The sequence below is a fragment of the Girardinichthys multiradiatus genome, chromosome 18 (assembly GCF_021462225.1).
Source record: "Girardinichthys multiradiatus isolate DD_20200921_A chromosome 18, DD_fGirMul_XY1, whole genome shotgun sequence".
Lineage (NCBI taxonomy): Eukaryota > Metazoa > Chordata > Actinopteri > Cyprinodontiformes > Goodeidae > Girardinichthys > Girardinichthys multiradiatus.
The window spans coordinates 41,146,184-41,163,208 of NC_061810.1; the positions used below are offsets into that span (position 1 = coordinate 41,146,184).

The following is a 17,025-nucleotide window of genomic DNA, read 5'->3' on the forward strand; positions in this document are numbered from 1 at the left end:
GTTTTCGTCCCGGCCCTGGAACACTGGACCAGCTCTATACCCTCTACAGGGTACTCGAGGGTTCATGGGAGTTTGCCCAACCGGTCCACATGTGTTTTGTGGACCTGGAGAAAGCATTCGACTGTGTCCCTCGTGATGCCCTGTGGGGGGTGCTCCAGGAGTATGGAATCGGGGGCCCTTTATTAGGGGCCATCCGATCTCTGTACAAGCGGAGCAGGAGTTTGGTTCGCATTGCCGGCACTAAGTCGGACCTGTTCCCGGTGCATGTTGGACTCCGGCAGGGCTGCCCTTTGTCACCGGTCCTGTTCATCTACTGTGTGTAGAAAATAGAAATATTATACATTATGTATTAAATGAATAATTTCTACTTTTATTTTTTACAATTTAAGTGTTTTGTTTGTATGTAACTCTCCTATATAATGTTTGAATGACTGTTGGACTTCTTGGGTTTTGTGGGTTGCAGTGATGTTATGGTGCTTTAGCTTTCCGTAACCTTCATTCATTTATACCGTCAATATTTTGTTAACTTTTAATTTTTGCAGCAAATATTTTGATAGTCACTGTTATTTGGGGACTTTAAGTACAGTTTGGATAAGGGTTGATTATTACTGCAGCACCATGTGATTTTGGGTTCCCTCTTCTCCCTATTTCGAGGGGGAGAAGTTTAGGTGTGCGAGAGCTGCCGTTTTGTGTATGCTGTTCTGTTGATAGGATAAAATAAAGAAGCTAAATCACTACAACTGTACTTGTACTTTCCATGCAGCCCGAGAGACTGGAGAAGCTAAGCAACAAATAAGGGTTACATTTAAGACCTATATTTTAGACAGACGTTGATGCATTTATCCTTTAAACACCTAGAACATAGCATTCCCAGTACAGTTTATTCCTTCTCTGCATCAGATAAGGATAGCTGTTTTCCAGCTACTTTCAGTAAATATGGACAACCTCCTTGTCACACAGAGACGTGTGGTGTGGAAAAAAGAAGTCAGTTTATTGTCTTCCAGTCATTTTATAAGGAAGCAGCTTCCAAAATGGCAACCCATCCATCTCTCTGCTACATCCAACAGTCCACCTTTATATACTCTCAGACTCCGCCTTCTGAATTCAAACTGGCCTATTGCATCATCCTTCCAGAGAGGAAAAAAAAACAAAGATTCACTCTCAGATAAATAAACAATAACAATTATTTATCAGTAATAAAATATAAAGCAAACATGTCACTTATAGAAATACATAAATTCAAATTCCATTCAAAAATACTTTATTAATCCCAAAGGGAAATTAAATGTTGTAGCTCATATTATGAAGGTTTCCTCAAAGAGCCGTTGTAGATGCTGATGGCTTTGGGCAGGAAGGATCTCCTGTAGCGCTCCGTCTTACAGCAGATCTGAAGAAGCTTCTGACTGAAGACACTCTGTTGTTGTAGGACAGTCTCATGAAGAGGATGCTCAGGGTTCTCCATAATGTTCTTCATTTTATGAAGAATCCGTCTTTCCACAATGATCTCCAGAGGTTCCAGAGGAGTCCCCAGAACAGAGCCAGCCTTCTTTATCAGCTTGTTGAGCTTTTTTAAGTCCCTGGCTCTGATGCTGCTACCCCAGTAGATGATGGCAGAAGAGATCTATAAGTCATTTAATACTTCTTTTAATTGCTTTGCATTTCTACACAAGGTCAACCAATCAAACTCCTGTTCTTGCCAGCTCACATCCTATAAAAGCTGCATTTGCAAGATGGCAGCCACAGAGGACACGCTCACATGGTGATGTTTGACATGAGTGACTTAATAATAACATTTTACAACATTTAGGAACCACTATACAGTAGTTAGGGAGCAGCTTATGCCCCTTTTCCACTGGCACATTTTAGCCAGCATGGCTCCGCTCCACTCGGTTTCGCTCTACTCGATACAGTAACTGTTGTGTTTCCACTGACCCGCCAACGGCTGAAGTTATGGTGGCTGAAGCCCCGCCTCCAGCCATGAGCGTAGTGCACTGTGCTGCTATTAACGTTACTGTGTTACATTGTCACATTAAAGTAATCTGCGTGAAATGATAAATAATAAATGGAAAATAAAAACATAAATAAACTAAATACTAATAATATTTGTATTAATGTATATGCAAGAATGTTTTATTTCTGTTTTTTATGTTTAAAATGATCCACTAGGATAATTATCTGGACCACAACCCAGCCAGAACTTCTAAAATAAGGCTCAGTGGTTCTGATGTGAGGGGGTGGGGCAGGAGAATAAGATAGGAGAGACGCTGCTGTCTAGATGGTGAAGCTCCAACGTTTGCCTGAAGAAGTTACAATTTTGGACTTTATAAGAAAGTTTTTGTCTTTTCAATGGAAATAACGAGGACAAGGACTTAAAAGCGCAAAACCGTGGACTTATGACCTTTGAAGTTAGTTTTAGGTTGGATATTGCATATTCGTGCTCTGCAAATTAAGCGGGGTCGTCCTCCCGTTTGGTCCGATGCAAGCAGTCAGATTACAGGCAGCTGCCTTCTCCGTCCTCCTGCAGACCAGCGTCTGCAGGAGGACCATCAAGAAATGTCCGAACCAAACTCGTTGTTTCATGGTGGTATTGTTTTGTGTGTTTTGGGGGAAATGTTTGTGCCTGTCTCAACAAAAACCTTCTCATTTCTCCTCCTCCCATAGCCAGTTAGTGAGCAGCAGTCTGTTCTCACATGTAGTCCCTACTCAGCCCCAGTCAGACCTGCACAGGAGCAGGGATCAAAACAGTAGGTACCGGTACGGAGACAACAGTAATGAAAACGCTCGCATATCGAGTTGAGTAGGGCCAAATCGAGCCAGTGGAATAGGGGCATTAGTGAGTCCTAACACTCATTGTACTGTGAAGGCAAACATGACCTTAATGTGCCAAATATGGGTTTCTGCTTCCTGCTGCTTCTTGGTTCACTTACTACAATCCTACCACCACAGATACCACATTTGCTCCAAGTTTCCTCGCAATCAGTGGAAGTTCCCTGTTTATAGACTAAGAGAGGTTTCAGTACCTCTGGTTTCAGTTTCAGCCTTACTGTGGATGATTTCAGTCCAGATCACAGCACACTGCCCAGAGTGCCTTTCTGTGCAATATTTCTAATCTAAATCAGTGAGGTGTGAACATATCTATGCTAGCTGCAATCATGCACACTGGGGATATTCCATATAATCGACACAAAAAATATGGATTCTTCAAAGATAATCATAAGAGTCAACATTGATACAAACTGAGACATTTCATCTCCCTGATTTGGCACACAACTTTGGACAGTAGCACTCGAGACACTCAAACGCTAAGCCTCTCTGGGATGGTAAGGAGGTTTTGCAGTCCCTTAAAACCACGAGCTTCTGCTAGATGTTTCAAACTCCCGAAGCTGGCATGTACATTTGCGTCAAAAAACAAACACACTGCCCGACAGATGAGACAGACGAAGAGAAAAAGCCAAACGATGCCAATAAGCCCTGATGTAAACTATGCAACATAGATGAATAACACTACAACAAGCGAAGCGTTTTAAAGACTAACAAGGAATTTAACGATCAGTAAACTCCCATATTTGCAACACTTTAATAGTAAACTTGCCATAAGCTAAAGATATCTGTTCAAATATTAGCAACTTACTGATAGGTTGAGTGGTACATCATCAAATTCCCCCATTAAGATTTATTTTCCCCACCAACTCTGGACCCTGCAACCGCTTCATCCTACTGTGGGTATAATTTAATGAAGGAAAACATCCTGCAGCAAACAGCTCCATTGGGTACAAAGTGACCAGTGTCCTACCTCCACAATTACTCCACAGTTTGGAGGAATTAATGCTGCTAATAATTAAACAAGAAATTTAAACAAACAGTCGAATCACATTGAAGTTGACAATCTAGTTGCTGATCTAGTTACTGAACACGTTTGCACGGACTAGGTTTTTGTTCACACTGTAAAAAGTTTTCCAATTGATCACTCAACTGAATCCAAGGTACATATTTCCATAAAGGATATTAACACTCATTAAGTGTTGTTTACTGATTTGCTATACAGGGAAGCAACACTTAAATTATTTTTCCTTTTCAACTGGGTGCTGAATTGCCTGCTGCTTATTGGTTTTGACCTTATTAAGATGATGAACGTTCTTTCCATAATGTTATTGTATAAACTGAGTTTGAAATTTTTGTTGTGGCAACTGTAATGCATACCAAGTCTAAAATGTGTGTGTTTTTAACTGGTCACTTTGAGCTGAGCTAAGTTTTTAATGAGTCACATGGTGTGTTTATTGTAAAGTTGAAAGAGCCGCAGCTTGCTCTTTGTTCTGTTTCTCCTTTATCATCAAGTACCAGGGCTTCTCTTCGACAATGAATCGTCATGAATCTACTTTGTATTTGAACTGTAGCGTAAAATGTCTCAGCTTCCCTCCATCTCCCAGCATTCAACCTACATGTGCAACTTGGAGATGTGTGCATTTCTTCCAATTTGAAAGCCATCTCTCACCAGAAATCCAGCACATACTGATCTCTGTGTACAAAGGGTCAGAGAATGGCACCTTTTTTGCATCCAGAATGTAAATTGCTCATGTCAGCTGCTTGGTTATACCATTTTTGGCTGCACCCAGAGCAGTGGCAGGTAGCCATGCACATACTAGCAGCTGCCATTACAAAAGCATTACAATAAATTACTAGACAAGTTGCCAGCCCAGTTTGGGCGTGAGCCCAATATGGCCAGGCCTCCTTCAAAATCTCTGATGACCGAGACACTTAATTGGATGCCAGCCACACATCATGGATAAGCTGCCACTACAGCACTGTAGGCCCAGAAATACTGCCGGTATTGTAGTGAACCACCACAATCGCACCACTGATATTTTATACATGTTTAAAACAGTCAGGGAATGTTTCAGCACATGTAGCAGGAAACACACTGCATTCTCGATGCACCCGAGAAGAGCTCTTCAAGACCTCGCAGAGTCCATCTATGATTTGGCCACAGTCTTAGTCTGGGCCTTAGTGCCTACTAGACATGAGCCAGTTTGAGAGTCTGGTGATTTAATAACTGTCAGCAAAACTTCAACATGGTATCGCGGGATCTACAAAAATAAAAATCCAGAACAGGCATTTATAACATGAGCTAATTGCTTTTATTTAAAACTGAAAAGCCCAACTGCTTCTAAAATAAAATGGTTATTAGAGTTATAACAATATCTATGACATTTATTTGTTGTTATTCTCATTTTAATTAACTTGAACAATATAGTGGAATAAACACCCACCAATTTAGTTGAGGTTTTCAAGTACTTTTTATGGAAAACATTTCACCTTTTTGTTTTATATAGAGCAACACAAGCTATAATAGGGTAATATTAGCTGGTTATTAATCAAGGCTATCCGCTGTGTCTGTGTTGTATTCTACAGATGTACCATGCAGTCATAAAACAGCATTACTTTAATAATAGTGGTGGTTCGCCACTCTTTTAGTTTCCACAGCACGACTGTTGCCATTTCGTTCAGCCAGCTGACGGGCAGTGCGGAGAAAACAAATGGGTGGAGGAGCTGCACTACTCTATGAGAAAACTCTGGTCACTCCAACACTTTCCCTAGCCTCTAATTACACTACAGGAATGATTTCATGAAAAGTTTTATCTCTTCTGAAACAATAACTGATTAAAAACTCAAATAAAAAATTATGTAACTGTGAAACTTATTGTCAGAATGATCAATTCTACATTTTGTGCTGCCTTAGAAAGCCCCTGCAGAGTCTCAACTTTTTTTCAAAAGGTAATTCCAGCTGTCGCCTCCAAAGTTTAGATAAAAAACCTCTTACTTCGCTGTTATGTTTCCTTTCTCTGTTTTGAAAGGTGTTATTTTCCTTTCAGCACACTTAACAACATAAAAAAACATACAAACCTTTCCATTTGGTCAAGTCCTTGCTGTCACCACTTAGGTCATTCTTTCCACAAATAACACTTTATTTTGTTTGTGTTGGAACAAGGTACACTATATAATTTTTTTTATCTCTGGCTGTGATCGTTTCAGCCTCTTGTTCGTGTTGTTTTAATAGTTTTTGTTTCTTTGGATTGTGAGGTAACTGCCTCTAAAAGGCACACATTTTAACTGAGATCAATGTGGAATGAAAAGCCTCATTGTCTGTGTCTGTGTGCATGTTTTTGCAGAAATTGCCAGGGCGTTGCAGACGAATCTCTTCAGACACAGTTGTTGCTGTGATTTTTAATTTGGTAACCATGGTTACTGTGATCCTCTCTGACCTGTAGACAGGAGCCCAATCTCCAAAACATAGCTGAGTACACACACACACACCCTTCCTGTATTATGGCTTTACCTGGCTGCACACTTTTAGAGGAAGTGAGAATATGTGTGCAGAGGATGAACAACAGGGATGAAAAGGCAGGACTTCTCTCTGGGCTTTACCTGCCATTAATAACAACTGGTAGAGAGTGTGGGCAGAGAAGGTGAGGTACATCCAGAGGGTGGAAGAAAGGCTGAGTGAAGAGGAGGTTTGATTGAAGAGGTGATAAAGGAAGGGGGTCTGCCAAGGGGCCAACAATGAGGTACTGGTGCCAGAGCAATTTGTATTTGTGGATATCAGTAGAACTGACCTGATTGCCTAACAACTCCTGCAGTTTATTTTACTAAAGGAACATTTAACTTCATACTGCTGGATGGTGTGTTTATTTAATGCTCTTATCCCGTTATGAAGTTTGATCACGCTGAGGGGTGGAGGTGTCTTAGTTCTTCTTGTGGTGTGATGTGGGAAGGCTAGAAGGTAGAAGGTATCCTTTCAAACTGAGATTTTTCAGGGACACTCCCTAGAATGTCTAGTTTGATGGATTCTGATGTATTTTGTTTAAAGTCATTGTCCATGTGTTTGCAAAATGTCCAAAGTAGTAAAAAGAGTTTCATAATTCTCTATTAAACTTCTTTTAAAAAGTAGTAAGCTGGTTCATTTACAAGTCATTCTCAAAATATTAGCATATTGTGATAAAGTTCATTATTTTCCATAATGTCATGATGAAAATTTAACATTCATATATTTTAGATTCATTGCACACTAACTGAAATATTTCAGGTCTTTTATTGTCTTAATACGGATGATTGTGGCATACAGCTCATGAAAACCCAAAATTCCTATCTCACAAAATTAGCATATTTCATCCGACCAAAAAAAGAAAAGTGTTTTTAATACAAAAGACGTCAACCTTCAAATAATCATGTACAGTTATGCACTCAATACTTGGTCGGGAATCCTTTGGCAGAAATGACTGCTTCAATGCGGCGTGGCATGGAGGCAATCAGCCTGTGGCACTGTTGAGGTCTTATGGAGGCCCAGGATGCTTCGATAGCGGCCTTTAGCTCATCCAGAGTGTGGGGTCTTGAGTCTCTCAACGTTCTCTTCACAATATCCCACAGATTCTCTATGGGGTTCAGGTCAGGAGAGTTGGCAGGCCAATTGAGCACAGTGATACCATGGTCAGTAAACCATTTACCAGTGGTTTTGGCACTGTGAGCAGGTGCCAGGTCATGCTGAAAAATGAAATCTTCATCTCCATAAAGCTTTTCAGCAGATGGAAGCATGAAGTGCTCCAAAATCTCCTGATAGCTAGCTGCATTGACCCTGCCCTTGATAAAACACAGTGGACCAACACCAGCAGCTGACACGGCACCCCAGACCATCACTGACTGTGGGTACTTGACACTGGACTTCTGGCATTTTGGCATTTCCTTCTCCCCAGTCTTCCTCCAGACTCTGGCACCTTGATTTCTGAATGACATGCAGAATTTGCTTTCATCCGAAAAAAGTACTTTAGACCACTGAGCAACAGTCCAGTGCTGCTTCTCTGTAGCCCAGGTCAGGCGCTTCTGCTGCTGTTTCTGGTTCAAAAGTGGCTTGACCTGGGGAATGCGACACCTGTAGCCCATTTCCTGCACACGCCTGTGCACGGTGGCTCTGGATGTTTCTACTCCAGACTCAGTCCACTGCTTCCGCAGGTCCCCCAAGGTCTGGAATTGGCCCTTCTCCTCAATCTTCCTCAGGGTCCGGTCACCTCTTCTCGTTGTGCAGCGTTTTCTGCCACACTTTTTCCTTCCCACAGACTTCCCACTGAGGTGCCTTGATACAGCACTCTGGGAACAGCCTATTCGTTCAGAAATGTCTTTCTGTGTCTTACCCTCTTGCTTGAGGGTGTCAATAGTGGCCTTCTGGACAGCAGTCAGGTCGGCAGTCTTACCCATGATTGGGGTTTTGAGTGATGAACCAGGCTGGGAGTTTTAAAGGTCTCAGGAATCTTTTGCAGGTGTTTAGAGTTAACTCGTTGATTCAGATGATTAGGTTCATAGCTCGTTTAGAGACCCTTTTAATGATATGCTAATTTTGTGAGATAGGAATTTTGGGTTTTCATGAGCTGTATGCCAAAATCATCCGTATTAAGACAATAAAAGACCTGAAATATTTCAGTTAGTGTGCAATGAATCTAAAATATATGAATGTTAAATTTACATCATGACATTATGGAAAATAATGAACTTTATCACAATATGCTAATATTTTGAGAAGGACCTGTATTCACAGATTAAAATGCTTCACAGTGAAATGATATGAAAACACTATATTTAGAGGCTGAAGAATTACACAAACAGAAAACAGTTAAGTGTACTACTAATAGTTCTAATGAAAAGCTTCTCTAAATAAAAAATTGGGTTATTTTTTAATCTACTCCTGGGTCAAATATGGACTGGTGCAGCCCTGCCTTGATTTAACACAATACGATGGGATTATTTATATTATTATTCTGATTTCAGCTTTATTTACTCAGGTAAGTTTCATTGAGACACGAGGTCTTACATTAAGAGCAACTTGTTTTAAACAGACATACATGAGAACAATGTGTTAAAAGCTATTGTAATCAGTAGAGTTTATACAACCCATTGCTAAGAGGTTTGCATCCTATAATGAAGCTCAGGGCTCCATGACACAGAGCTTCTATAGATATGGGTTTGAGCAGGTTAAAAAGAATCTATTTTAACAAGTAATATTTGGTATAAAAGTAAGTCCAGTTATCCGTCCATTCATTTTCTGGGTCGTGGAGCCTGGACGGGTTGTCAGCACATCACAAAGATACGTGGTGGGACAAATACCAATTAAGGCCAGGGGACCTGTAATAAACATTGAACCACTTGACCTGTCATCCATATATTTTAGATGGGGCAAGAAAATCCATGACATGACTCGTTCTTTGACTCCTTGGAAAAAGTTAGACACTGAGAGCTCCAAGAACTAGCTTGTATTAACTACTTGGCAGGCAAAAGGCTAATGGTATCATAAAGAAGGTCTTTCAACCAAAATAGTTGGAGGACTCCATCCTCTGTCAGGATGGCTCTCGGAATTAGACACAAATTGCAGACAGGCAGGCAGGCGCAGCACGGTGAGTAAAAAAGATGTAATAAATAAAAGAAAAAATCTTACAGGTAGGCATGAGGAGAATGAGGCATGGAACATGAGCAAGAGCACCTACGTGGACATTAGCAGGTGAGACAGGGAAACTAATTGGCATGATGCTGGTGGACTGAAGGAAGCTGATAATTGTGGCTGAGAAAAAAGAAGAATAAGTCTTACAAATATAATAGAACTAAAAATGCACCATGAAGAGAATAAATAGGAAACTAAATCAAAAGAAATGAACTAATACCGCACCGCCTGGGGAGCATAAACACTAATGATCAGAGGCAAGACCCAAAACAAAAACTCAAACATTTGCAAATCAGGACTCCGCCAGCATGTCAGACAGAGAGGTATCCAGAATTTAGCTCTGTATACATGAGCTGAATGCACCAGTACAGAAAAACAGAACTTGGAGGGAGAGACCACAATGAGCTGCTGATTTCAGATCACATTTTAACTCTTAAATCCTATGTTTCTTGCTACCTTTGGTTCACTTTCTGTCTTCGGTCTGCAGGATAGATTCATACAGTATTTAAGGACATCTCAGTGTGTGAGCTCTGTATCTGGTATTTTTGTGTGACACTGCACAATGGAAGACGCAACACAGCACAATTTGCTGCTGCAGGAGGATCAAGTCAGACAGAGATATCGGTCTAACAATACTAGAAGAGCAAGGTACAGGTGTTAACAATCCTATTATTAGAGTCAGACTCTGAGAGGAGGGAGGAGAAAAAAGAGAGAGCTGTGGGGGCGCTCACTGCTTGGAAAAAGAGAAAATTCTGATATCAGTTGCAGCAGAAGTCACACTAAACAATTTTCCCAGAAGATTTCTGGCATTTCTTGATATTTGTCATAGGTCTTCTAAATTTGCAGTTTGTGCACCTGTCAGACTGAACAACCAGAAGACACAGATTCAAGCTGATCACTAGAAACTTTCATTTTTCAATGTAGAACGCATTGAAGCTCAGATTGTATGGAGAGAGTCTGCAAACTGCCTCAGATTCTGAATTAGGTTTAGGTCTGGACTTTGACTTGCCCACTCTAACAGAGGACCGTGCTCTGATCTACAGCCCTCCATTGTACCTTTGGCTGTTTAGGGCTGTTAGCCAGCCAGACAACAACCTCATTCCCAGACTAAAATCTCTTTCAGCCTCTTACATGTTTTTTCTAGGACTGCCCTGCATTTAATTCATTCCTCTTTTCTTCAACACTGATAATCCTCTCTACCCCTCCTGGAGATGAACATCCCCACAGCATGATGCCACCACCACCTTGTATCACCTTTGGTATGAGTTCCTTGGGATGTGCAACGTACACCCCACGCATTGCATGATATATAGTTACATTTCATCCAGAAAGCTATTGAAACATGAGTCCACATGACTTGAGCCCATAATTGTAATGTTGCATCCCCTTTTGTATTTGGCTGTAATTACATTTATTCAACACAGAGCCAGCATGTTGGTGGTCAGCTGTTTAGTCCCACAGTGTGTATGTAAATAATGATATTCTTCAAATCAGTTATAAGCCAAAACTGAATGACTCCAGCTGGTATTTGTGCTCTCTGCCAGTTTTGATTAACTGGCTTTGAGCCCTCTTCCACCCAGTACAGCTCATTATCTCCATCATTTCTGTGTGTGGGTGTTCTTCCTCTTTCCTTCCAGATTTTTCTGATCACCTCAGCAATGTTTTGTCTTCCCCCTTTATCTAGTTTGTCGAATCCCTTTGTTTTATCTCCTGCAAAGTTCTGTGTTTGTTGTCTCTATCGTTACCTGTAGGAGTCCTGCAAATTGTTACTCCAGGACTGCTATTTTTCTGTGATCCTTTATAGTCTTCTACTCTGTCTCCTTTGTCCCTCGGCTCACCTTCTCCTCCCATCTCCTCATCTGTTGCAGCAAATTCCACTTGAAATAGAGCCCTGACTCAGGGGTTTTGTCATATAATTTTCAGCGCTCTAACATTTTGAACCTTCATGCCAACCCTTTATCTTCATGACTGTTCCTCTTTTCCCCCACCCTCCATCAAATTCCATCTATACCTCACTTCACATCTCCTATAGCTCCTGCCCCTATCACCTCCTTCTAAACCATTTCTTCTCCCGCCTCTCCTCCCACTCACACCCGGGGCATCTGGCCTGTATGCTCTCTAAACAAAGACGTGACTACACATCCATGTAGTCTTTTAGACAAACCCTAAACACAATGCACATGCCGGAGCTATTTGCATGACAGGCAGTGGTGTGATTCACAGAGGGAGGGACTGGTGGGTGGATGAAGGTAAATCGAGAAACGGGAGAGACAGAGTTGTAGTGGAAAGTGTGTTGGTGAATTATTCATAGCTGATATATAAGATGAAAGGAGAAAGTCGCAAGTAAAAAGTCACCCCATTATCTATCCAGAGTGGAATATCTCTGTAAGCTCAATGTCATCATTCCAGAAAGTCTAGCATATACCCAAGTCCTCTGCAACAGCAAACCTGTGTTGAATTTATCGCTACTTAAAAGGCTTATTTTTAATAGAAATAGAAAAATAGACTGCTGGAGCTATAAATGCAAGAACCAGCAATATTGATGTAGTTTGACCTGCACACTGCAGTGAAGACTGGGATTAAAAGAAGGCACATGGAAACAAAATCTGTTAAACTGAACGGGTATTTTTTATTTTTATGCTGCAGGTTCAAATTTGCTTGATGAATAGGCTTCGCTGGAAACATGCTACTGCAAACTTTTACTCCTGTTATGATTATTAATCTGAGATTATTATTTAATATTAATATTTAAATATTTTATCAAATAATATTACGGTCTGTTAAGGGTTGTCCTGTGAAAACCAGCCCAGTAAGGCGGTGGTATTAGGACAAAATAGAAAGGTGTGAGACGAGCTCTGACATTATTGAACAGCATAAACTCTGCATACACATGGAATGAATTCACACAATTTCTTAAAATACAAGAATTTATTAACAAAAATAAGTCAACTCAAAGTCAAACATATTTCAATCAACAAACTCTTTACTATGCTAAAACAATTCAACTAAACTACCAAGCAGAATTAAAGAATAACGAAGACTAGTGGGCTATGTACAATATAAACAAGTTGATTAAAGATGATTGGAAATCATGACCAAAAGAGTGATGCAACATTACCATGCAATGTTTATGTTTGAGAACCAAGGATTATCTTGAAGAATCTGGAAGTGAAGGTAAGTTAGTCTTGGAACCAACTTTGGCAACAATCAGCAAACGTTTAGACAACCATTCACAATGCAAGATCAGATAAAATATTATTTTAATAAAATAATGTTTTAAGAATGATCTGCTGAATAAAACCAACCTTCTGGATGACTAATTCTCAACGGGGTCTCATTAGCTGCCTTTATTTATTAACATAATATTTAAAGAAATATTATTTAGGGAATATTTTGGAAAAACCAAATCTTTCTGGAGAAATGGGGCTTAATGGTGTTTACTTAGTTATCAAATTTAGTAAATGATGTTTAGGGACTATTATTTACTGGATTGAAAACTAAATATTATTTGGCAGCAAGCACGTGTCCTTACCTGTTAACAGTTAAGCTAACAAAGGAGGCTGATAGCTTAGCACCAGAATCAAACACACATCTTTAAAAATACCATCAATAAACGGGTTAAAATGCATGAGCGCGGGCGGCGCGTTATGATCAATCTTCTGTTTAAAATCACCCTTCAAGTAAAGTTTGTCTTAACTTTAAAAACACACAAAGAATACAACCTGAACACGTGTGCTGCAGATATTCTGCTACCACCAAGATAGCTGAGTTCAACACAAACAAAACCAAACTTCATAAAATGAAAAACGTTTAGATTATTTCAATCTAAATCTCTTCTATATTATTCTGCCCAAACACTTAACGTCATGAACTGGAACCGTGGTGAGGAACGTTGTCCAAGGTGGCGAAGTTTGAAGAAACGTCCACAGTCTTAAACGGTTAGCTACAGCTAACCTCCTTAGCTGTGGGGAGTGGCGGCTGTTCTGTCGGCCGGCCAAACTGCTCGTTACCACGGTGATGCGGCTCCTGTTGTCCTTCTCTCAGGCAGGGAAAACCGCTTCACTCGGCTTGTAGAGACAGCGTCTCTACTGGGGACTTCTCTGGGACAGTTTGCTTCTGCAGGCCTCAGAGAGAAAGTAAAGCAATGCTTATAACTTAATTTATCCCTTTTTATGAATGAGTACCGGATTCTTTCAACAGTAATTCATCAGTACTTAACTTGTGCATATGATCACGGGATCGTATGACGCCCTTGGATCCAGTTGAAGAGTTTATGTCTATTTGCCAGCAAAGAGACATTTTAAAATGTCCTCCTATCCCGATGATCACCGGCGTGGAAGAGATCGGACCATTGGAAAGGTGGGGGGTTTATACGGGTAGTGGCATCATGGGAAGTCCGCTGTTACCCCCAATTCCTAAATTGTGCCGGAAGTAGGTTAATGCAATTTATTTTGAAAGTTCCAGGAAAGTCTGTACTGGCCTTTCATGTTGTAACCATGGCTGTGGGTCCCAACACTCCCCACCTTAAATCCAATTAATATATAACTAAGTTTAAAGACAATATTTTATCATTTAAAGACATTTCCTTTTCAGTTGTGTTAAGGCTTGTAGCTCACAAATTGTCCATAATGCAGCATCTCGTCTTTTAAAAGATACTAAAAAACACGAACACGTCTCTCCGATTCTGGCTTGCCTTCATTGCTTGTTTTGCTTTTTTGTTTTTTGGTATATAAATAAATTGACATTGACATGACTGTTTTATGTATTTCAAATATCAAAACTGTGTGACAAAACATGATAAAAGATAAAGCGAGCACAAGTTTGTTAGGAACACAGCAGTCATGTTTTGAATAGAAAATTCTGCATCAGTGCATAACAAAATGGTCACCCATGACGAAAGTCTGCAACTCCAATTTGAGTTCATCAGGTGAAATTTTATATGCTAATGAGGAGGAGCAAGACATAAGAAATATTGGCCTGTGGTTCACTCTAAAAGTCTGGCAGCCTTCAGACAGATGTTGTAATTTCTGCTCCACTTCTGACCAGCATAATTACTCTGATGTGTCAGGGTTGTGTTAGTACATGACCAGATCAAACTACTTTGTCTCAGCAAGCCATGCGGGGGTTGATCCACTGATCCATGTGATCAGTACATGTTTGTCACTACAGTAATGTAGTTATCAAACAATATTCTGATGGAGGACATCATCTGTCACTACTAAAGCTCTATAATTTCTCTCTGAGTACTCCAGCTGCCTCTCATAGCTCTAAAATATGCATGCTAGGGTAACTGGCCTCTCAAAATTGCCCTTAGGTCTATGTGTGTATGTGTGTGTGTGTGTGTGTGTTGTGCATAGTTGTCTCTCTTGTGAGTCTCTGTTTGCAGAAAGGAGCTCACATATGTTTCCTGCATATGTAATGTTTATAGCAATATTTGTACAAATTCATATCTTCTCCTATTTTTACCTCCACTCTTTGTTTCTGTAAACAACCATTTGTACTCGTGTACTTAAACCATTGAATATCAGTTTATTTTAAAAGGCTCAAATGATTTGGTTTAACCTTACATTATTTTATAAAATAATTTATTACATGACTATTCCATTGATTTTGACTTTGATCTGTGCTTGGGTGAGTCAAATCTACTGAAATATAAGAGATTATAATCCCATGGCAAACTAAAATCCCTTTGAGTGACCTCCTGCTGGTGGATATTATTTATTGCAGTCACCTAACCACATGTCCTTACAGTAGGCTAAGGCTATGTTCACACCACAGACAAAAGGTGCCCATGTTTTTGTACATATGAGACCCATATTTTGTTTTATTATCTTTACTTAGTATTTTCCCATCTGAAAAGATGAAATCTGAATTTTGTTTTTCAAATATGACCCAGTCCACTTTCATATATGATCCTAAATCGGATACATACAGGTCCTTCTCAAAAAATTAACATATTGTGATAAAGTTCATTATTTTCCATAATGTCATGATGAAAATTTAACATTCATATATTTTAGATTCATTGCACACTAACTGAAATATTTCAGGTCTTTTATTGTCTTAATACGGATGATTGTGGCATACAGCTCATGAAAACCCAAAATTCCTATCTCACAAAATTTGCATATTTCATCCGACCAAAAAAAGAAAAGTTTTTTTAATACAAAAAACGTCAACCTTCAAATAATCATGTACAGTTATGCACTCAATACTTGGCCGGGAATCCTTTTGCAGAAATGACTGCTTCAATGCGGCGTGGCATGGAGGCAATCAGCCTGTGGCACTGCTGAGGTCTTATGGAGGCCCAGGATGCTTCGATAGTGGCCTTTAGCTCATCCAGAGTGTTGGGTCTTGAGTCTCTCAACGTTCTCTTCACAATATCCCACAGATTCTCTATGGGGTTCAGGTCAGGAGAGTTGGCAGGCCAATTGAGCACAGTGATACCATGGTCAGTAAACCATTTACCAGTGGTTTTGGCACTGTGAGCAGGTGTCAGGTCGTGCTGAAAAATGAAATCTTCATCTCCATAAAGCTTTTCAGCAGATGGAAGCATGAAGTCCTCCAAAATCTCCTGATAGCTAGCTGCATTGACCCTGCCCTTGATAAAACACAGTGGACCAACACCAGCAGCTGACACGGCACCCCCGACCATCACTGACTGTGGGTACTTGACACTGGACTTCTGGCATTTTGGCATTTCCTTCTCCCCAGTCTTCCTCCAGACTCTGGCACCTTGATTTCCGAATGACATGCAGAATTTGCTTTCATCCGAAAAAAGTACTTTGGACCACTGAGCAACAGTCCAGTGCTGCTTCTCTGTAGCCCAGGTCAGGCGCTTCTGCCGCTGTTTCTGGTTCAAAAGTGGCTTGACCTGGGGAATGCGGCACCTGTAGCCCATTTCCTGCACACGCCTGTGCACGGTGGCTCTGGATGTTTCTACTCCAGACTCAGTCCACTGCTTCCGCAGGTCCCCCAAGGTCTGGAATCGGCCCTTCTCCACAATCTTCCTCAGGGTCCGGTCACCTCTTCTCGTTGTGCAGCGTTTTCTGCCACACTTTTTCCTTCCCACAGACTTCCCACTGAGGTGCCTTGATACAGCACTCTGGGAACAGCCTATTCGTTAAGAAATTTCTTTCTGTGTCTTACCCTCTTGCTTGAGGGTGTCAATAGTGGCCTTCTGGACAGCAGTCAGGTCGGCAGTCTTACCCATGATTGGGGTTTTGAGTGATGAACCAGGCGGGGAGTTTTAAAGGCCTCAGGAATCTTTTGCAGGTGTTTAGAGTTAACTTGTTGATTCAGATGATTAGGTTCATAGCTCGTTTAGAGACCCTTTTAATGATATGCTAATTTTGTGAGATAGGAATTTTGGGTTTTCATGAGCTGTATGCCAAAATCATCCGTATTAAGACAATAAAAGACCTGAAATATTTCAGTTAGTGTGCAATGAATCTAAAATATATGAATGTTAAATTTTCATCATGACATTATGGAAAATAATGAACTTTATCACAATATGCTAATATTTTGAGAAGGACCTGTATTAG

At 40.4% G+C, this 17,025-nt stretch overlaps 1 protein-coding gene across 2 annotated transcripts in view; it reads left to right on the forward strand.

Moving 5' to 3' along the window:
- The window catches only part of LOC124883511 (protein jagged-1), an 81,354-nt gene that overhangs the window by 40,694 nt on the left and 23,635 nt on the right, over window positions 1-17,025 (forward strand). The window lies entirely within an intron of this gene.